At 36.7% G+C, this 23830-nt stretch overlaps 1 long non-coding RNA gene across 1 annotated transcript in view; it reads left to right on the forward strand.

Moving 5' to 3' along the window:
- Positions 1-19233, forward strand: part of LOC141578981 (uncharacterized) — a 323560-nt gene extending 304327 nt beyond the window's left edge. The window contains exon 5 of the long non-coding RNA XR_012509887.1: positions 19117-19233. This is a non-coding gene — a long non-coding RNA (uncharacterized LOC141578981). The remainder of the gene's footprint in view (positions 1-19116) is intronic.
- The last annotated feature ends 4597 nt before the right edge of the window (positions 19234-23830 follow it).

The following is a 23830-nucleotide window of genomic DNA, read 5'->3' on the forward strand; positions in this document are numbered from 1 at the left end:
TTCTTTTTGCTTCTTCACTGGAAATTTAGGATGAAAGAACCCTTTTCTAAGATCTTATTCATAAACAATCAAGGATGTTACTTCTACTCTATGTTAAGAAAAAACATGGTCCTGTCATGTCTTTTTTGACATTAATTCAATCACTTAGTACTTTGGTGAGGATGCTGAAAATTGAGAATAATTATGATGTTGAATTAAAATGGTATTTTCTCAAAGCATTGGATTATGGAACTTAGAAATACCTGACAATTAATTTGCCTTCTATATTCCTCCTCCTGGCAAGGTCACTGAAGAGAAAGTTCCATAAGATAGGCCAAAAAGACCACATCAGACCACATTAAGGTTTTGGAGATTGTGGTCACACATCAAAGTGTAAAACTTTTACCAGATAAATAAGAAAAACTAGCCCAATATCCAAACATGAAAGTCTCAGACTTTAAAATACATGTTGAAGGAAAAGTCAAACTTTCTAGGACCAAAAGAAAAGGAGCTAGAAGATAGGGTCTTGCAGTTTAAGTCAAGTTATTTCTATGAGGTATCATACCTGAAAAAAAAAAATGTCCAAAGAGTATTTTAGAATCTGAATAATAGTATTAGTATAAATATTCTTTGTGGAGTAAAATAAAGGGATGAGGGAAAAACAAAAGGACTTCCTTTCATCAGAGTCAAGCAACCCCTATTATATGTGGTTTTCTGTAGCAATAAAGGGATTGCGTGATCTGAGATTTTTTTTCCATATAGATAAGAGTATGTTTATCAAATATATGACATTAAAAGACAAATGAAGTGAATATCACTTCACCATACACTAAACAAATCATTTTGAGGACAAGAAAATAAGCTAATTCAATTGGGACTATCTAAGAAAAATATAAGGACTTGCTACTTATTTTTAGACTAGTGTTGTCCTGTGTCTAGAAGTATATTGCTTTAGTCCCTTCAGGCTACCTTAACAAAATCCCATAGACTGGGTGTTTTATAAGCAACAAAAAATTATTTCTCACAACTCTGGAGTCTAAGGTTAAGGTGCTGGTATAGTCAGTGTCTGCTGGGAACCTGCCACCTGGTTCATAGACAGCTATAACCTCCCATGGCAGCAGGGGTGAGGGACCCTCTTTTATAGGGTCTCCATTCTCATGACTTAATCAACTCCGAAAATGGTGGTGATTGGAGGTACTGGATGGAGGTTGTTGGAAGTGGTAGATGGAGGAAAATCACCTCCAAATATCATCACATTGAGGATAAGTTTTCAGCATATGAATCAGGGAAGGGGCACAAAACATTCAGACCATAGCATGCATACAGGGGCTACAAATTCAGGGTCACCTCAATGTAAATGACAATTCTTATATGAGCTTGAAATCCCATATAAAACAAGGAACTCACATTTACTAATAGACTAATAGAGGTTTGGCCCTTTAATGGTGTGGTAACTGAAAAATAAAGCAGTACCTGTGTAACAACAACACAAAAACCTGACTCCATCTTGGATCTGCTCCTTGGGCTCTGACCCTTGGGCTCTGTTGCCTGTGCTTAGTCATGCTGGCTCTGCACCTTTGTAAAAGGATGTTGCCTATAGCCTGAAATATACATGACAGCCCATTGTCAAGGCTCTTGTCTTTTAAAGCTATAACACTTTCCATTCATATAGAGATAAAAAATTGCAGAACAGAAAACAGTCATTATCTTGTTGGAGGTTATAGGAACAGTGTAACTAGACCTGTGCGGACGGCTGCAAGGGCAGAGTATTCCTGCCACAAGAAGTTTGCAGCAGTCAGCCACAGCCCCTCCCTTTTAGTATAAAAGAAGCCTGAATTCCAGCTCGGGTAAGATGTTTCTTTGGGACACTAGTTTACCAACTTCTTGGTCTGCTGGCTTTCCAAATAAAGGCACTGCTCCTTGCCCCAGCATCTGTCTCTCCAGCTATTGGCCTGTCACGCGGCGAACAGTGCAAGCTTGGATTCGGTTAACACCTGTACAAGTGAGCATTAAAATTCTGACACCCTTGCTAAAACTATCTGTACCGAAATAGGGTATTTCCTCTTTTTTTTAAATTTTACTTTATATGTGAGCTATAATACCTATGGTGTTACGTACTTGCTTTTTCTCTAAAACTAAGAACAAATACATACACATTATCCTAGTTTATATAAATCACTTGATTCCCATTTACTCTGAAATCCATTTTTAAATTGACTTCTTGATTTTTTTCTTAAATCCCAGGTATATTGATTAGTATTTTCCTCATACTATCATTTATCTTTTGGGTTCTTGCCTTCTTGACGTGTATATACAAAGGCAGCTATTCCTAACCTTCTCTGGAGCATTTTAACACACAATTGTCTTTCCAAGTCAATGACTTTAACTATCTTCAAATCTCCTTTGAAAATCAACTGTATTTCTATTAACTTTGTACTCTCTTTAGTGTATTAAAGAAGCTTGGAAATCGCTGATCAAACATAATTTCAGAAGTGCTGTATTATGAATTTATTAGTGAGCAACTCAGAAGGGATTGAGTTCTGTCAATTTATGGTAGAGTATTATTATTATTATTATTATTATTATTATTATTATTATTATTATTATTATTATTACTATTATTACATAGTGGGTCACATAAATTACCAGGTTGAGAAGCAAAATAATTATAATCATTTTAGGATATTATCAGATTTAATTTTTTTTGAATCATACTCATGTCCAGTATGTAAACTGATGGTGCGAAAGGTTTCTTAGCTTTTTATTTTGCTATCAAAATATAAGGCAGTAGGTAAGAGTGGAAGAGCTTACAATTTGGCATCACATGAACTTGCCTCTGCCTCACAGGGGCTGTGTGATTTCAAGTGAGATAACTAACATCTCTGAGCCTCGACTGTTTCATTTGCAGGATAAGAAAAATGAAATATACCTTAAAAGTTGTTTTATTTAATGTGTTGAATTAGGAAGTATGACCTAGTAGCCACCCGCCTCCTGGATATTTATTGAATACAGGCCCAGAGTGTTAGAGAAATCTGAGAAGTAAACATTTTGGGGTCACCCACCCAAATATTTCCATCCTAGGAGTCTGGATCCTCAGTTTTCCAAATTAGGGCCACAATTTTGGAGCAACACATCTACCTAGGCTGAATTTTCAACTGTCTTGATCATCTGTTGTTTTATGTTCATTCACTGCATAAAATGAAGGCTTCTTTGTAAGCTCCCCCATAAAACTCTATGACTCTTATGTTCAGTTATCAATTGTTTGTTGATTATCCTCAGTTTTTAATTATCTGCCCAAAAGACAGCAAGGTAACTTGGTAATAAATGTACAATTTCATTATCCTTATGTTTATCATCACACTCACTAATGCTTTCTCCTCCACCAGTATCACACCTGCTCACAAGAGATGAAAATTTTAACAAATGGACTGCCATCTTGTGCTAGGAGCTGTGCACACCACGTACTACCAGGGATGAGGTTTTCATTCGCAGCCAGTGATGGATAATCCGGTCTCCCAACCCCATTCTGCAGCAGCCACTTTCCACCCACACCCTTTTAACAGCCACAGCAGCTGGTCCACCAGAGCCCTCAGTCTCCCCAGTACGTGTCGGGGATTTTTGTTTGTTTTGTTTTTATTTATTTTTTAATTTTTAAAATGAAATGGTTTTAATTAAAAATAAGTAAATCAAATAAGACCTTTAAAATAATTGGATTATTTATTTATTAACTTATTTCCTGGGTTTTAACTTTCCCTGTTTTTTCTATAGTTTCTCTACAGTTTTTTGCTTTGTTTTGTTTTGTTTTTTGGAGGTGGGTAGCTCACAGCCTGGCTAGTTCCCCATCTTGGTGGGAACCACAGTTCTCAAGCATTTCTGGCCCCGGTGTTGATGTCACTAAGCCTCTGGCTGGCCTCTGCTGTGGGGTGTGGCTCTTGGCCTCTATACTGACCCCATCTTGCCCCACATCCTAACTCTGCCTGTTCCTCATGTCAGCTCTCAGTGGTACTGCAAAGTCTCCAAGGATAACGTTTCCAAAATGTAATACATCTTATAGTTCGCTTTTGTAAAAAAAGGAAACTGGAGTATAATTGGGTCATTTTTGTAATAACTGTACTGCTTTTTATTTGTGTTTGTTAATTTTGCCTTGTGATCCTCTTTCACATTCTTAGTGTGTTGAGCACGTGAATGTCTTGCTGTGTGTTGGAGGGAGGAGTAGGGAGTGTGAAGTTCTCTGTTCCAACCTCGTTTTTATGACTATGGACTCGGAAAATAGTTGGACAACCAGAAAAGTCCTGGAGAATACTAACATTCATACATATTCAGAGAGATCTGGTGCCTGTTCTCTGTGGGAAATGTGAGTGAGAGGAATGGTTTGCCTGACTGTTGGAGTGTTAAATCATAATCGGTTCCTGTGCACACACACAAAAAGAGAGTTAACAATTGGCAAATGCCTTGCACAGCTGCATTATTGCCTATAAAAAAATGGGAATGAAACAAACTCATATCTAGGGTAAATGAGATAGTGAAGCCCAGATACTGCTGCCTCCAAAACTGATTTTTACTCATCATCAGTAATGAGAAAAATCTAAATGGCTTTAAGGGACATTTGAAATTCATGCGGTTTGACACTTAAAAATTTTAGAAACATCTAAAATAGCATAAAAATAACCAAACCATGAGGTTAAAAATATACTTTAGTCCAACCTATAAGTCCATGGCAGCAGAGATTTCTTTTAGAGCAGCATCTCAAAGAAAGTGCTAGTTTAAGCTCTGTATAATTCTTTTTTAGAACAAAACACTAAAAATATTAAGGAAAGATACAGTCGCCACACTCCAGATTAAAACTTTCTCCAGAATACATCAGGCAGGAGCTGCTGCTGGGCGCTGGGATGTGCTGGCTCGCAAACACGAACATGATGGTTGCTCCTTTCACCAAGATTTAGCTCCATTACATTTTATCTCGGTTAAATTTTAATAACGATTCTGCTTATGATTTAGTAATAATAATGGTATCCATTTGTGTTTCCGTTTCAAGCTGAGCTTGTTTTTGTAAATGTTTCACCACCTGTTGCCCAACCTAACAGTTCACATTCAGGTGTATGGAATTTTTTAAATGATGATTCCAAATTGATCAGCATTGACGTTGAAGGAGCTGTGAAGTTGCCCATAGTGGCAAACTTGTCAAAAATGAATACTCTGCTTTTGTTTATGTGTTAGCGGGAATTTTAAACTCCCATTGGAAAACATTCCATTTTCTACTATTGTAAACCCAGATAAAGGGATGCTGTGGTTTTTTTTTTTTTTTTTAACACACACTACTAAATGAAAAGAGAAAAAAGAAGAGAAAACGAATGTATAGATGAGTTTTGATTTTCTCGAAATGGGCCTTGCAGTTCTGCCTTGCTTGCTTCACTGTTCTGTGCATTTGGCTTGCTCTTAAGTTCTTGATAAATGGAACTTGACTCTTTTAAATCAGAGATACCATTTAGCCTACTTCTAGCTTTTTAGATGGTTTTCTTGCATTCTGGCTCCGTCATAATCAATTTCCCTTCTGCGCAGTAGTGATACTGATACTAAGGAACATTTGAGTTAAGTCTTGCTTTCTCCACCCTCAGGATGGGATGGGATTTACTTTAGGAGAAGAGTATATATGTGTTGGTGGGAGGTGCGGGGTGAGGGGAGCTGGAACCTCAGAAGGCTTCTGTTTATATAAAAATGTCCCTGGCATGGGTTCAGAAACTCTAAGTAAGTGTAAACGCAGGGCCTCCAAAAACAAAGCCATCATTTTATTTGAGTAAAAGCCCAGGGAAAACAGAACTATAATTAACTCGTTTATTTACTTAACAAACATTTATAGAATACCTAATCTTCACAGCCCTGAGACAGACCTGCAGGCACAGAACGCTGTAAAGTTTACAGTTTCTACTTTCAAGGAGTTTCAGGAAACAGCAGAAAGTCTGCAGTTAAATATAAGGGAAAGTCACTGGGATTTTGCATCAGCTCCCCTGTTCAGTTCCTTGAGGCTGATATAATAAAATGTTAAAATTCAAATAACACTCAAGTGCAATAAATTATTCTAATACGTGTAGCACTCACTAACAGATCGGTCACCGGATTCACAGGCTGGAATGGGTATTCCTGTTTGCAAGCCCAACCATCAATCACTCCACATGTTGTTGGGGTCCATTACTAATGTTAACTCTTTACAACTGCCTGGTGCTTTGAAGCCTGCTTTCATACAGATGTTTCGTTTTTTGGAGGGGAAGGTAATTAGGATTTTTACTTATTATTTATTTTAATGGAGGTACTTGGGGATTGAACCCAGACCTTGGGCATGCTAAGCATATACTGTCCCACTTGAGCTACACCCTCCCCACCAAGATGGTCTTATTTGATTCCGCTGATTTAAAACAGTATCTCTGATTTAAAAGAGTCAAGTTCCATTTATCAATAACTTAAGAGCAGACGTGTGTAGGAGGCAGAAGGCATACAGCTTATAGTTAAGGGCCATTGGCTCTGAAGCCAATCATCTGGTTCAAATCCCAGTTTCTACCTTTTATTGTCCAGTTTAACTTGGGGAAGTTATGTACTTCCCTGGGCTTCAGTTTTCTTATCCAGGAAGGGTGGATGATAATACTATTTAACGTCCCTGGTTGCTGTGACATGAAGTAGGTTAATTCGTAGAAGAGCAGTTGCAGTGACTTGAAGCCTCCTGTTGGAGCCATGTCAAATGTGTTCTTCAGGCTGCACAGTAACTCAGTCACTGCTTATTCATGGAGAAATGATCTATCCAGTTCTCTGATTTCTCTTTAACCCACCATACTAATTTCTTGTTTAACTGAATGATTTTTTTTTTACCTAGATGCCTATGATCTCTTGATCAACAATTCAGTTATTGTAACCAAGCAGGTCCCTGTGGGGCCTTCCCAGGACAGACCCCTCCCCACGTCCTCTGCTGCAGCTCCTCTCTGAAGTATCCAGATAACAGTATCTCATGTATAGTTCCTGAGCTTTTCAGATGCTGAAAACCACCACCAAAGGGAAGAAATTAACTACTTGATGGTGGAAACCCCGTGGCCCCCAGACCCTCTGGCCCCTAGGGGTTGACGGTGTTGACCACTCTGTTACCTCCACAGCAGCCAATCAGAGAATTGTGCACCAGCTGATCGTGCAACCTGTGATCCCCCTCCCTCATCCGGCCTTTAAATATGCTTTGCTGAAACACTTCCAGGAGTTTGGGGTTTTCTTGGGCACGAGCCACGCTGTCCTCCTTGCTCGGCCCTGCAATAAACCTTTCTCTGCTCCAAACTCTGATGTTTCAGTTTGTTTGGCCTCATAGAGTGTGGGGCACATGAACCTTCCTTCGGCAACATTATGACCCAGCACCTTGTTTTCTAGTTAGAGACGTCACATTAGCTTTCACTGACATGCTAACTCTACGTAATTGGTAGGGTCTGCCTGGAGCTGAACATTGAGAAAAATTCTAAGGCTCAAGGGAGGAAAAGTGGTTTTCATATATATTGCTGATTTCTCTTTCAGTCACGTTAGAACAGAACACATGTTCCTTTCTGGCTCAGTTTAAAAAGATTCTTGTAACACAGAGAACCAGGTGAACTATAAATGACACCAGGGAGTGTATGTCTCACTTTTAGGGTTCTTTGAGCAAACCATAAACAAACTTAAAATGTAATCTAAAACCTAGAACGATCTCGTCATTTATTAAGATCTACAATGTTAACGTCACCCAGGAAAGACCAAAATCATTAATAAAAAGCCCATTAATTTGAAAACAAAAATGTCATCTTAGTCTCATTGTCCTAAAATATGATCAAATGGTAAAGATGCATCATTAAAACCCAATAAATTAAAGAACTGAGGTAATTCGGACATGCTATCTAAAATTCTTACTGTGTGAAATGCTGGCTATAACTCTTCCTCCTCGTGCTAATTACTAGGGTTTTGAAAGTGGAACTATGTACACCAAAGCAGTATGTGAGTGGGGAGGTTATTTTTGTTGTTTGATTCTCAATTCACAAATATAGAGTGTGCTCTCTTAGAAATTATAATTGAAAAAAAAAAAAAACTCTTTAATGTGGCTGTAGTAGCCCTGTCACTCTGAGTTCTCACTTTTGGGCCCTGATACTGTGGTTTCTTTATTTATACTTGCTTTTTTCATCCTTATCCTTTCCAGATTTTGTTATATTTTTTCTCTTCCCTGCTTTCTATTTACCTTTTGTTCATTTAGATTTCTCTTTAAGATTTGTGTGTGTGTGTATGTGTGGCCTCTTATTTACCTCTCCATTTTTGTTTCTAATGTTCCTTATTATCATCCACCTCCAATGTTTCTTATGATTATTATTCTTACAATACGTCATCTTTTTCATTTTTTTCATTATATATCAACCTCTATTTCTGGTCTCAGCTGGAAAGTAGGTGGTTTATACTACAAAGACTCAGGATTTTCCTTCATATCATCACCCTGGATTAATTCATAAAGTGGTTTTAATTTTAGTATTTATTTATGATTGCCTCAGGCTTTGTTTGTTGTCAGGGATTCTACTGACTTTTAAAAATTATGCATTGCCTTTTAGGTATAAATCTTGAGTCTTTATTTTTCAGTGCAAATGAATATGCTGATAGAGAATGTAAAACTTAAGGGGCTGTCTTAAAAGATAGCAATCTCTTTAAATAACAGTTCATTTATTCAAACTCCTATTAAACTAAAACTATATGAGTATCCTTTGGTAGATTTCTGACTTTTGATGTAATTCTAGACTTTATATGTTCTTAGTATACAGTAATATTTGGTAAGAAGTGTATTTATTGGTAAAAACATGGACTTTTATTGATTCATTCATTCTTTCAGTCTTTCACTCAAAAAATGAAATCCTCTGGAAATACTTATATAAACAAGTATATACTTACTTGTTTTTCCATTCAACTAGTTGACAGACCACTTGGAGATAGACACTTTAATATATAATTGGAATTCAATTTTGTAGATGATAATATCTTTTTAAATATCATGACACACCAAAGGAAGTACTTCTGCTACATCTTGTGCAAGGAAGGAGATGATATGAAGTGAAGGCTTCCAAGTGGAAATTACACCTAAATTGAATCTTGAAGAATAAAGAAATTGGCCAGTCAAATGATGAGGAGAGAGAGAGAACATTTCAGACAGACACATAAGTAAGGCACTCTATTTGAGAGGAAAAGAAATAGATGAGAAAGAGAGATTGAGAGAGAGGCTACAAGTAGATCAGTAGTTTGGAACGCTAGATTGGATTCTGTGCCCAAGTGTGTTTATGTGTTTATCATGGGAGGTGGGATTGGGAGGGGAATGTGTATCTTAGTTAAGGTTTGTGGTACAGGAGAAATGAACATTAATTCCAAAGTTCAACTGTACGTATTATGTAGTAATACTTAACCTTTATCATGTATTGCACTCTTTGCCAAAAATTCAACATTCACAATCCTATTTATTACTAGGGAGAATCCTATGAGGCTAGCCTAAGATACTTCCCATTTTACCTTGAGGAAACTGAAACTTATTAAGATTAATTAACCAGAGTCACAGAATTTGTAAGAGGGATAAGAGGAAATCAAAACCAATAAACGTAATTTAGAGCACTCTTTACCTGTGGCTACATCTACATCCGAACCCATATCAATGTCCATATTTGTATTTTTATGGTTTATACTATGATACTATTTCTTACGTAAAATCCTGTATTCCTTCCATAATGTGATATATAAGAGAAAAGTAAAATTTATGTTTGGAGCTCATTAGTCACTAGAGTAATCTTGAGCCCTTGGGTGGAGACCAGCTAAAGCAGAGAATTCATGGGAGCATTCAGTTCTAGACACTTCAACTGGTGATGGAACCCAGACACATGTTTCCCACTGAATTATTGGCCATACCTTCTATTCATACAGCACATTGATAAGTTGAAGGATTGGAAAGAAATTCACTATCTGCTGATTGCATGTCCCTGAAAGACAATGATCCTCAAGAATGGTTCAGTAAGCTGGCTTGCATCAACCTGCTCTGACTACAAAAAAAAAAAAAAAAAAAAAAAAAAGGTCTAGTAATAAATACATCCCTCCTATTTGCAAACAATTTTATTTAAAGTTAACGCCCATGTGGAATCCCACCTGAAACCAGTTGTCATAGAAAGGATTGCTTAAAAAAAAAAAAAAAACCTCTGCCAAGTACATAACTGCATATGTACAGTTTACAAACTCTACACACAAAATCGTAGGTATTTAATACTACTTGTTCTCCACTAGTCAGAAGTATACTGTGTGAGTGTATTTATTCTTTCCTTGTTTCTTTAAATCTTTCCCATTTTATCTAAAGTCACTTGTCTGGCAAATCTCCACTGTTGATTCAGAGAAGACAGCATCAGGGTATGTTTTGCCTAGAGCTCTGCTTATTCAAGATTATAAACATTCATAAGGCAGTAAACTTGAATTTCAAATAACAGGAGAAGCAAAAGATTATGTATAAATTATACATATAAACTACTTGATTTCTATCTCTGGAATATTAACCTAAATAAATATGCAGAAATGAGTGGTGCTAGAAAATGTACCTGTCATAGAGTGGAGGACAAATGCTTTCACATCTGTCATAGAAAGAGACATTTTATCAAGTTTCTCAATAACAATCTGGAGGAACACCAGGAAGTGATTCTGGCAGGGATGAAAAGCTATATCAACAGTGGCAGCCAGTGACACGAAGCAGAAGTTCAAGCAAGACAGAAAAGTAGAACACATCTTGAGAGGCTTTTTTGAAGTAACGGAGGTAGTTAGACGGTTCAGGAGTAATGATGGAGAGCTCTTCCATGCCTGAAGGATAACGGAATTAAAGAGTTATGGACATTAGATGTGAAAGAGCTCCATTAAGGTCATCTCATTCATTCTCTGCCAGCAGAGGATCGTTCCCCATAGCATAGTCTATAGGACAATGGAATAATGTTTGAAAAAAAAAAGACTAAAATGATTTCCCCTAGCTTCTACTACATAATCATCGCACGTCAGAAACTCTCAAACCACTCATCCTGTACCCTATCCTAGTTAGCAAATTAAAGTGATTAATAGATTTGGAGGCTCCAGGTCTCAATAACAAAGAAGGAATCCTCTATATCAAAGTCATAGTAAAAGGCATTGATGTAGTTTAAAAAAAGGGCTCAATATGAATGGAATGAATAACTGAAAAGTTATATAACAAAGAGGCCCTTCCCCGAGGTGGACACGGGGCTTCAGACACCTATGAGGACTTACCTGTAGTGTTATTTAAGCTACCGTTTGCAGATCTTGAAGTTGAAACCTTTAGCACAGGGTTTTCGATGGAGGAAATGCTTATTCTCTTGCCTGGAAATTGTGTGCCTGTAATGAGATCTCTTAAAGGTGTCCTGGGCGTTAAGAATTGAATGACTGAATGTCTCATAAAGGCAAATTGCTCTATCCCGATTGAATGCAGAGTGTCCTGAGAAGAGTGGGTAGGGAGTTCAATGCAAAGGGCGAAGTACAATGAAATAAACCAAAAAGTGACATTTCAGGAGTCCAAGATTAGGCTCTAGCCTCAGTTTGCTTTTCCAAAGATTAGTTTTTATATTGTCTCATTTTTCTAATCTTTTCTTCATAGCTTTTAACCTTATAAACAGCAGCATCTGGCAAGCTATATTCTATCCCTAAAATAAAAAAGACACATGTTAAGAGGAGACACTGAGATTCTCAGTTCATTCTCCCTAGCTATGAATGTGTCTTGTACTTCAGGCTGTGTGAGGATGAGCCAACACGGCGCATATAGGCAGGTGACACCAAGTCTCCCATCCTCAGTGAGCCAACTGGTTCCTAAGATGTCCAAAAAAAAAAAAAAAAAAAAAAAAAAAAAGAGAGAGCGAGCGAGCATCAGCTTATAGTAGAGAGTATTGTATGAGGGTCAAATCTGCATAGACCCCTATGGATTATGGACTGGCTGACTTCAAATAATGAGTGTATATCTGTGAGTACAAGATAGGTATTTCCGCACACCTCCTGGTGCTGCTACTGTTGCTGTTTCCCTCTTGGCATCAGATGACCAGATCTTGCATCCCAGGCTGTCACTGATTCACTGTGACACATCACTTCTCACCTTTACTTTCCTCTTCGGAAATGGGGATAATTACAAATAACTGTTCTATATTTCTCACCATTTACAGCATTTATGAAATGCTATATTTAAACTTAGTTCATTTGGAATTATTGTGAGTTGGTGTGTTCCTGCTCATTTCTAATATTTTTTGCTGACAACAAAAGCTACCTTGTTTCCTTCCTGGTTGCCACTCTGTGACCGTGCCCATGAACCAGCTGCACGGTGTTTACTTTGGTTTATGTTGTGCTCATAACTGTGCTTAGCACAGTATGTTAACTTCAGTTTACAAGGTCCTTTAGTTCCGTACTCTCAATAAAAACAAAATGGATTACATATTTCCCTTGTGTGGGAATGGTCATCATTTTTTTATTCCCTAATTTTAGTTTTTATTGAATTACACTAATTCTGAAAAATGGAATAGAGCTTCTCTTTAAACTTTTATGATGCATATGTTTGGAAGGGGCCTTCTCCTTTAAAGAGACACTCATTTTGCTCCTCAATTTTATAAGGAATTTTTGACCATCTCTGTGTGCCATAATTCTATCTATCCTTTAAGACCTAGTTAAAATATAATTTTCTTCTGAAGTTTTATTAGATGATTTTACAATAAGAATTTAGATTCTAGAGTCAGAAAGCATGAGTTTCAGTTTTGGTTGGATCTCCTATCAGCAGTGCAAATTTGAACAAGATGTTTACATTCTCAAAATTTGCCTCTCTTTTAGATAAATTAGGATGACAGAGTAATAGGGAAGAACAAATCTGACTTTATATTAGATCTGTTCCATTAGCTCCAGCCCTGGGCTCTGTTTCTTGTGCTGAGTCATGCTGGTTCTGCACCTTTTGTAAAAGAACGTTGTCTACAGCCTGAAATACAGGAGAGCCCATTCCCAAGGCTCTGACCTTTAAGGGTAGAGCACTTTCTCATTCATATAGAGATTAAAACGTTGCAGAACAGAGCATAACATTTGTCTTGTTGGAGGTTTACAGGTACACCAAGACCTGCCCTATGTGGACAGCTCCAAGAACAAAGGACTGCAACAACCAACCCTACCCCTCCCCTTTTTAATATAAAAGGAACCTGAATTCTGACTTAGGGGAGATGATTCTCCAGGACATTAATCCCCTGTCTTCTTGGTCTGCTGGCTTGCTGAATAAAGTCATTTTTCCTTGCCCCAATATTTTGTTTTCCAATTTATTAGCCTCTCATGAGCAGAACAAGTTTGGACTTGGTAATAAGAGTATTACCTATTACCCTACAAAAATAATGGGACTACAAGAAATAATGTGTTTTAAAGTCCTGTGCAGGGCATGTTAACTAATAAGTGCCAAATAATATAATAATGGTGTGTATTTATTTTCCTCTGTGCTTCACCACTGTTCAGTTACAGCATATATAAGTTTTTGTATATGTATACATATTTAACACATCTGTCTTCTGCCCTTCTATGAATTAGAAGGATGGAAGGACAACACAGTATTAAAGCCCAGGGAAAGTAAAACAACATTAGTCTGCACTTACTACACATATGCTAGAGTCTGATGCTAGCAATGGGTGTACATTATTTCAAGGCTTAGGGTAGTCTGATGTGAATTTCAGCTATGCTAATGGTGACTTATAGAAATTAGACATAAAGATAAAGATAGCTAGAGACAGAGACATTTTAGGTAAAGAATTTTTCCAAGATCTGCGCACATCAAATAATGTTGCACTATTAATAACAGTTTCATTTGAAACACTGATCTTTTGGAGCGGGTCTAACACCGAGATAGACAACACTTACTACTTTGAACTATAATGTATGTCTTATTAGGCCTTTGGGATTCACGTAAGACAGCTTTCAGTGGCTTGATGATATTTACCTCTGTAATTGTATTAAAGGGAAGGAGAGAATTAGGAAAATAAAAGCGAGGCAAGAGAGTAACACTCTGCTTTCAGCTGAGTTTAGAAATGGAGAGGTAATGAGATGGAGAGAAATAAGAAGACTGTTGCAGGCAACAGAAGTTACAGGGGAGAGATTTCATTTACCAATATGACAATAATTAATGGAGGGCTAGGATTGGGGGAGGAAATTACAGATCACAGATTTCCATGAGGAAAACTGTGAGAAGTCCATTGTAACTTTGCAAATAAGAAACATTGAAACAAATGCAGTGAAGAGATCATCAATGGAATTGTTAGAGGATGAGGAAATGTGGTTGTGTGTAGGTGTGGGTGTTGCTGGACCTCTGTGATCAGCTTCATGTGGTACAATATAGACTTTGATAATATAAACCCTGAGAGGCTACTGTAGGAGTGAACGTTGTAGTTACACTGAGACACAATAAAGGTGTGGATAAGAAGTTAAGCAGAGATGCAACTTTGACGCAGTGGTGTGCATGGACAGATTTGCAGAAGGGGCTGTAATGTGTTTTTAATGTGTTTGTGAAAGCTGTGAAAGTCTTGGCATGCTGCCCAAACCATCAAGGCTCCATGCAAGTAGGTTGGAGGAAAGGCTTGAGACAGTTAGGTGAACAGCATGGAGCCTGCCATAAGTGACTGAAAGGGGAAATAAAGTTTATTAATTAGGGGAATTAATTGGGTAGCTGTGACTTTTTCCTTATGTGGTCAAATGGATTGGGGAAAAGGACTGAAGAGCATATACAGTTTAGCAGCTGAGCACAAAATATAATCATCTTGCAACTGAATCTAAGAAATGAGATGGAAAATGGCAAAGGCCAAGAGGCATGAAACTCACTGCACTATCAGTAGCTGTCATATTTATAAGGTATTCTTTAATGATTCTTGTTTCTTAGGGACTCTAGTTCAAATCAGTCCAGCGAAATAGACTGCCGAATTGCTTGGTAGCAGAAGTCAATTAAATGCTATTTCAGTGTAAAATAGAAGCTCTTGAATAGATCTTACTAAAGATGCTATTAACTATGCTATGAATGTCTCCTGACCAAATTTAGCAGCCTTTTCTCTCTCTTAAACTTTGAAACCTCCTAGACATAGCCCTCTCAACCAATATATTTTTCTGTTGTGTTTTGCTTTTTGAGTTTTCCTTATGAGTTCTGTTTTTGTAGAGTAGGTTTCTGAAAAAGAATCACGTTAAGAGTCCGCTTGCATCCGTCTGTTTTTATTTTATGAGTTCATTATTTCACCTAATTCCATATGCCATGTATGAACATCTATTCCTATTCTTTTATTTTATAAATTATTCTCCAGTAATATCCTTCTCAAAATTACTAGGCTATCCCTTTAATTTCTGTTGCTGATGATAACAAATAGTAAATATATGGACTCAGGTAAGTAACCTCTCCATTCAAAATTAAAAGTAATATTAATTAAAATATGTTATTTTACAATTAACAAAGCACTTTCCCATGTGTTATCTTATGTAACGCTCATCAAGAATTTGTAAGAGATGTGGTTCTAATATTGTAGCTTTGGAAAAAATACATGGTTTGTCTACCATTTTTTAGCTAATTACTTGTGGGGCTCAGGCTTGAGCACTTTGTCAGTTTGGTATTATTTTCAGACTCAATATACATAAATAGGCACCGTTTAGCAAATAAACTATAAAATATTTTGATTCCACGCTCAATGAGCTTCCAGTCTAATGGAAAATGCTAACTGTTTGAGTCTATATGGCCAGAGTTTTACTAGAGTTAATTATGGAGTCAATAGAAAGACTAATGGTGACTAATGTAGTCAAGAGAAGGGTAAGGGGAGATTTCCTGAAGACAGACTCATTCATCCTGACACACAGAGTATGAATAAAAGATAGACCATTTACAGTTATAGGCACATTCAAGGTTCTGAAGTTAGAGAGGACACATATATTGAGAAAAATTCACATAGTACAGCATGAACGAGAGCAGAGTCAAAGAGAGGAGTAGGGAGACATAAACCTGGGAATAGATCATGTGTTTCAAGATTTTGGCCATTGATGTTCAATTACCATTTTTGTCTTTGCCATTCCCCTTCCATTGCACTACACCCTCCTGTGATCTATTTGCTAATTTCAAAATTTCCTTAGCATATAAAGGAGATTCTGTGCATACTGGGAATTGGGAAGCGTTAACAACTGACAATCCATGTTTTGACTCATCGTCCTTGGGCTCTGTTCCTCCCTGTATTGAATGTGCATCCCATCTGTGTGCAACAAGTAAAGAATATTGTGAGTATTTTCATAGCTGCCAATACTGGCTATTAATAGTAAGCCAGATTTGCATTTTGTTTCTCTGTCCCCTTCCTTCAAGTCCAGACCTGCTTGTTAAATGCAAAATATGCTATCTGAGAAAAAATTACTACAAAAATAGAATCCTGACTACCTAGTATCATAAGCTGGTAAAAATCTAGAAAGTGGGTTTGTGGACAAGGAAGTAGCATTAAATTCATAAAGCACTGAATCTCTCTGCTATAAAGTGTTTTTCTCTTTCTAGACAAGGAAGCATTTTCATTTTTGTTGAAAAATGATTATAGTTAGTCAATTTGGATGGAATTTAAGGCCCAAATAACATATGCTTTGATTTTTCTAAGTATGTAGAAGTTTTTTTTAAAAGGATGCTGCTAAGAAAAAAATATTGTAGTCAAAATCATTATGGAACATGCTGAGATCACCCTCTTGACAAATTCTCACACCTTAGTTCTCCCAAATACCAATACGGAATGGAAATATGACTTTTTGGATCTCAAATATATTTTACTAATATTGAGCCTCTTGGCAGAGAGCAGTTTTATGTAGGCAGAGTATAGATTGGAAACAGTTTAGCAACATTTTAGTTCTATTTTCATTTAACAGATTTGCTTATGCCAAAATAAATTTTGTTTCTCTGTGCCAAAATTTTATTCATTTCCTTTTGCTTACCTTAAAGTTCAAAGTCCTTCGCTTTACATTCAAGGCCCATTATTTTCTTATCAAACAGAATTACTGACCATTACTCTAATATTTTATGTGGTGATTGTTCATTTACAATGAAGATACTTTTCTATTCTTCCTATATGCCAAATGCTGCCCATACAGTCCTGTAAGGAGAACTCCGGTTCTGCTTTCCTCCCCCAACTCTACTCACAAAAATGAGAAAAAAATGCAATACTAAGATGCAGACATTTGCCTGCCATTGAGAGGGGTGAATATTTAATTGAGAGCAATAAGTGAATTATAAATGGAATTGAACCAGGGCAAGTGATCTCTATGGATTCCTCTTTCTCTCAGTTTCCTTCCATGTCACTTGAGAGAGATCCAGTCGTTAGAAGGGCAAGTTAAGACTCAAGTGCATCCCAGGAAAGGGACTATTGAAAGGGTAAATTTTTTTGTAGTTATTTTCATATTCTTTTTCATTACAGGTGACAACAAGATATTGAATATAGTTAATATATTCCCTGTGCTATACAGAAGAAACTTGTTTATCTACTTTATATATAGTGATTAGTGTCGGCAAATCTCAAACTCCCAATTTATCTCTTCCCACTTCCTTTACCCCTGGTAACCATAAGTTTGTTCTCTCTGTCTGTGAGTCTGTTTCTGTTTTGTAAATAAGTTCATTTGTGGTTTTTTTTGTTGTTGTTGTTAAAGATTGAATGGGTAAATTGGAACAGGTCTATATTGCTTAAGAATACTGGCTGCAGAGTTGGGTATATTTGGTTTTAAATCCCATCTCCACTCTTCACAGCTGTTTGGCCATGAGCAAGGCTCTCTTAAGTCTCTAGCTTCTCTAAGCCTCAGTTTCACATGATAAAATAATATCTAAACTTTGGCCAGTATTACAAAATAAAACACGTCCTTCATGCTGTGTGTCAGGAACTGTGATATGGGCTTAACCATAGAATCTCCTTCAATGCTTCCAAAAACCCACTGAGATGGGCCCTGGCATTGTCTTCATGTAACATGTACCTGGAAAGCTGGTGGGATGAGCCAGTGATATCTCTTCATATGCAGTATCAACACAGCCTTTTGCTTCCCGAGGAAAGGACTCACCAGTCATGACAAGATTTCACTTTGAAAGGTTTTACTACAGTTGAATGGCTTATGCAAGGACAGAGATAGAACCCTAATAAGAGTTTAGAGGATTTTCTTTTATTTGGCATTTATTTACTCAATAAATACTTATGGGGAACTATAATATTGAAGAAAAATAATTCATAGGACACTGATCCTATGTATTAATTATGCTTGTATCACCTCCTGTGCAGGTGATAAAAGACTGCAGTACAGGCTTTCACTAAGAACCCTGACCCAGCTTTATAAGCAAACCCTGAAGGCAGTTAGAAAATGTGAGTATTTTTTGCACAGATATTTGGAAAGGATGCCTAGTGAAAAAAACAGGATAGGAAAAAGGAAAGAAGAGTGAAAAGGTTAATAAATATAAATGAAGGACAATAAGATCATAAATAAAGAGAGTGTAATATCAAAGAAAGGACACACATTGGACAAGTTGAGAAATGGCAGAATGAGGGCGCGAGAAGGCAGAGCCTCTCTTATCAAGCACTGATGAGAATTCCTTAAATGAAAGTGTGACCCAGAATGAATGGATATTTTTAGTTTAATGCTTACTGAGAAGAAAGCTGCTGACAATTGTTGAATAAAGGTCACTCAGTATTTAATTTAGAATCTCTTTTTCTAAACCTCTTTGGAATCTAGAATTTTTAAGGAATTTAATTTGGATGAAAATATACTGTGTATTTAGATTACAGAATCGAGATTTGTGAATCTAAACTATGGTAATTAATGGTAAACATTTAGCATCCTACTGCCAGCTTATCTTAGGCCAATTCTTATTTGTAAGTACACTCATGCACAAATATGTCAATGCCTTTTTTTCTTAGATATTTTGGATTCAGATAATTTTAGAGGTCATGTAAAGCAGCCAATGGGTATAAATGAAGCTATCCTAACCATAAACATTTAAATCCCCCTGGTTCTTTTCCCCATCTGCTCATGCAGAATATCAAGTATTTATGAGGGCCTCCGAGGCTGCCTTCCATGGACATGGAATCACATTATGTCTTTCAGGACGCAGCTGCTGCCCCACCAGCTTCCTCTGGGACCCACTGGAAATGGCTGTGTCCTCCTGTTACAGCGTAGGCCATGGACTCCTTATGCCAGCGTTCACCTCTGTTCCATTAAGAGGCAAGTGAATGCACCTCTTACAGTTCTGTTTAAGTCAGTTAGAGGGCTAATCAGAAGCACTGTCTGCCGCACAATGACTATCTCAGTGTTAGAAATTTGCGTTGATTTTTGTTGTCATTCTATTTCTGATTGTCTAATCCCACCGCCCTGCCTTTTGCCAGATCGTTCTCTGAAAGAGTAAACATGAGTGCAGTGGGTCTTGGAATAAGAGACAGATACTGTTGAGAGCCATCAAGCTGTTTTAAGCTTTACCCCTGAAGACAGACCTTGATTCCTTGGTCAGCTTATTGAGATTTGTTTCTTCTTCTTCTTTTAGGTTGAATTTATTCTCTGGAAGCCCACTCGTACTGCATGAAAATAAAATTTTGGGCAGTTTTCCAGCTGACCACAGCAGAGGTTCAAGCCAAGGTCTTTGCTATAGCATAAAGGGAAATAGTAGTGCTAATAACAACAACAATAATAGTAACTGTTGTTACTTAATAGTAGTAAAAATAACATTTATTATTATTGTTGCTGCTGTTATTTAAGCTAGTGCTTTATCTGCATCAAACTGTTTCAAAGAAATCTATGCAAGCAAAATTTTAGAGGTAGAAATGTATCATATTTTTAAAGGTTTTATGCAGAATTTTTTTTCCAATCTTAAGCTCTTTAAATTTGGCTAGTTTATCTCCCTATGTAAATGCCAAGTAGACAGCACCTGTGGATGGAATTGCCCTGGAGTCTTCTCCTTTTTTACCTAGCCTACTTCTGTGATTCTGGCCTCCCTCCCTTTCAGATTTTGGATCTGTATCTTGGCTTTGAAAAAAAATCTGCTTTCAATTTTAGCAACAATTTCACTCTTCCATGTCTGACTTAATGGATTTTCCCTTCCCACTTAGATTTTGGCACTACTTAGTCTTCTGATTTCAGACTTCCTAAATCTCTACAGTAGAAAAAGCAGATAAGGATAATTCTTTCCTCTTTCAACACTGGTCCCTCAACTTTACTCCTATAGTATGGAAAAAGAGGGTGAGATAAGTGTTTAGTGTAATAATTAAGCTGCCTCATTTAATAAAGCTGGATTCTAAAATGGTTATATGGTTTCTCCAGAGTGATTAGGTGGAAAACTCTATGAAGGTAAAATCATTCTCACTAAATTTTGGATCCTGTAATGATTCAACAGGCTGTATTCAAAGATAAGATAACTAACCAGCAATTGTTGAATTGAAAGAGGCGTAAATTATTCATGGCAAAAGGACTTTGTAAAAAAATAATATATATATGCATAAATTATAAATTTTCATAAATCTATATATAAAATATAAACATATATAGACATATGCATACATGTAAATGGAGAATAAAAATTTCCTTTTCTCACCTCCCTAGCAGCAAAGAAAAGAAAATATGACTTAAGTTCAGCAAGTTTTATCTTCCCATCTGGGATTGAACTTTTGAATAAATGTCACAAAATGCCCTCTTAAATATTTTGGAAAAGACTAGAATGGAGTCAAGAAATATTAGCAAAGTGGATGTTGTCCTAATGTGTGGGGGTCCAGTGGCAGGTCCCAGGGGCTGTGGTTCATAGGCTATATAAGTGTCACGGTGAGATGAGATGAGTTCTTACAAACAAACCTTTTTCTCATTTGGATTTGGTTCTGCTTTAGTTCTTGCCTGATTAACAAATTTGGATTATCTAGATCATGTGACCTATTCTACCCTTCTAATTAATTAATTTTCTGCTTGATTTATGCAAATGACTTAACTTTATTTTTCAACAAAGAAACTAACTTGATATCAGAAGTAGGGTATCAGAAATAAGGATAAGGAATGTTTAGGATTTGCCTAATTTGAGCATGAATCAATGAAAATTTTCTTAGAGCAGGGGCAAGCAAATCTGACAGTCCATGATTACATATAGTGATGAAATATCTGAGGAAAAAAATGTCTAATTGAGTTACCACCTTTGCTCAGCTGGACTCAAATGCCTGCTGAAAGTATGACTTTGGGGGTTTAAGCTGCTTCTGACCTTAGAGTAGTATGGAGAGCATGAAAAAAACAAAACAGAACTGTGCAATATTATCTTGCCTTTAATAGCATTGAAGAAGTTAAGGAAAATGACAATTAGAAGACCTTAAATTCTTGATCATATCACACACTGAAATCCAAAGATTTCAAAACTCTTCAAGAAGAAACTCTTACCTGATTTTTACGCTGAAAATACAGTTTAATTCTGCCAAATCTCCAATTTTAATATTAGATTCATGAACTTATGTGATATTTTAAGTAAAAAATAAATTGCATTTATCGTGAGTAGAGTCCTGAGAATTAAGATGGAAATAAAGACTTCAAGGAATTCCATTTCCCTGACTTTCTAACCAGAATGAGTATCCATTATTAGATGAAGCAGTGCCTTCACTCTTTTCACATCAAATTCTACCTCATTGCTTGAAGATGCTATAAGTTTATCTTTCATAATTTCTTATAGAAGGTGCCATTTTTCTCATGTTTCAGCCCTTGAGTCCTCTTTTCTCCTGAATTAGTGGGACTCAGCGTGCCCATATTTCTAATTACAAAATCAAACCCTTGGAGAGAATCCTTATACATCAAAATAATTGTGGGGTCTCTAATTTATATCAGAAATGGATACTGATTAAATTTTCCCAGGGAATATGAGTTTAATTTTAGATCAAGGGAATTTACCAGTATGTTCAGGAAGTGATTCTTCTGTTTGTTCAGGTGTCTGACTGTAGTTTAGATATAAAAGAGAGTTATGTGAAATGAAGTTGAAAATCACAAATGCTTCGATAAAATTTGCAGTGATTGTTGCATTTTGGTGTCTCTCAGAATATCTTTGTTGGTTGGTTTGTTAATACATATTCTCAAGAACCACTTACAGAAAATTAATTCATTAAAACTAGGGTGAGGTTCAGAAACATGTATTTTAAATGAATCTTTCAGAGAATTTCCATCGTTTTGCAGAGGATCAAACTTTGAGGTGTAGAGGTATAGCAACGTTTGGAGACAGGGATGCTTAAAGAATGTGTTTTATTGGTGATCAACCTAAATATATATGTTGTATATCTATATGTATGTATATATCCTCTAATTTTTTCCCTAAGAGTAGTTAGAAGGCATTCCTTTTTAATTTGAGAAATACTGTTATGAATGAATTTCAAGATTCTTTGAAAATGCCTTGGTGATTTTTCTCTGTAAGCTGTACATTCTGGTTAGAGACACTGGAGATCTGATTTAGTTTGGAATGGGAGGATTCTGCTGTGTGAGAGATCAGGGAGAGCCATGTACTTAGCAAAGGTACAGTGGCACATTCACCTGCACAAAAGGCAGGTCTAGTATAGAAACCAGAGAGACTGTTGGTTGAGGTTAATTGATAGGATCTCAAGAATCACACTAGGAAATCCACTGAGATCTTGTCTGATTTGTGTAAAACCTGCCCTCCAAATGGAATCATACTGCTTTGACTCATCTTGATAAAGAGCTGCTTTGCACCAAAATCCCATGCCCAGATTCTTTCCAAAGGAAAGGATATTGAGCCCTACTGAATAAGGAATCGGTAGTAACATTATGAATTTGTTCAATGAGTTATCCTCATAGTCCAATTCACAGGGATTTCTCACCATTCAAAGCAAATATGCTCTGGAGAACCAGTAAAACTCAACATTTCAGGAATTTTTCTAATTTATTTTTTACTCCTTGGAACCCAGAATACCACTGGAGAATTTAAATATTATGGAGGTTTATGGTGTCAGCTGAAACAAACAGGTTCCCAAATACTTGCACAGTAGTTCATGTGGATTCTTGAACCAGAAACATGTTTATTACCCCAGTTTCTGTATGTGTAATTGGAACGAATAGCTCAACATCATGCAAAATGCCCATTTGCCTCTTTCCATTACCAATGTGATAATACCTATAATAGTAAGAAGTCCCAAGAAAAAGGCCCTGGAAGTCTTTGTACCCAGCAGAACACTAAATAAAGGTCCTTAATCCATTCTTGGCTGAGTGGCCGATACTAGTGTTACCATCAAATTGAAAGTTATAGGCATCAGATGACCCCTATTCTAATTAAATTTCTACCTTGACTTATACAGACAACAGGTACATCTAATAGTTGAGTGGCATGTTATAAGAACCTTTACTTATAACATGGACTAGGGAAGTTGGAAGGCTAAAGGAAATATACCTGTTGGAAATGGACGAGAACAGAGCTATTGTTTTTTAATATACATAGTGGTGTTCTTTGTTACGTTGTATAGCTATGTTACTCCAGACTTCTTACCAACAGCCACATTATATAATTCTTCAGTGATCATTGCCATTGCTATGTTTCATTGAGATAAGATTGTCTTGGAGAAGCCTCAACTTGGGGCTGGGTATTCCATGTGCCATTCATTCAAGAAAAATGTGCTACCTTTGACAAAATCCTGAAACTGAGAGGGTAGGTCTTAAAGAATTGTATACTTCACTAAAAATATATATTAAAAAAAAAGCATTCAGAGAGAGGGTTCCTGTCTTTTACTGTGTCTTGACCTTGGTTGTTGAAGAAATAAGACGGTATAGAATGTATTGGATAAAAGGGGGAAAGATGGACTCATTC

This window comes from Camelus bactrianus, chromosome 10, assembly GCF_048773025.1.
Source record: "Camelus bactrianus isolate YW-2024 breed Bactrian camel chromosome 10, ASM4877302v1, whole genome shotgun sequence".
NCBI lineage: Eukaryota > Metazoa > Chordata > Mammalia > Artiodactyla > Camelidae > Camelus > Camelus bactrianus.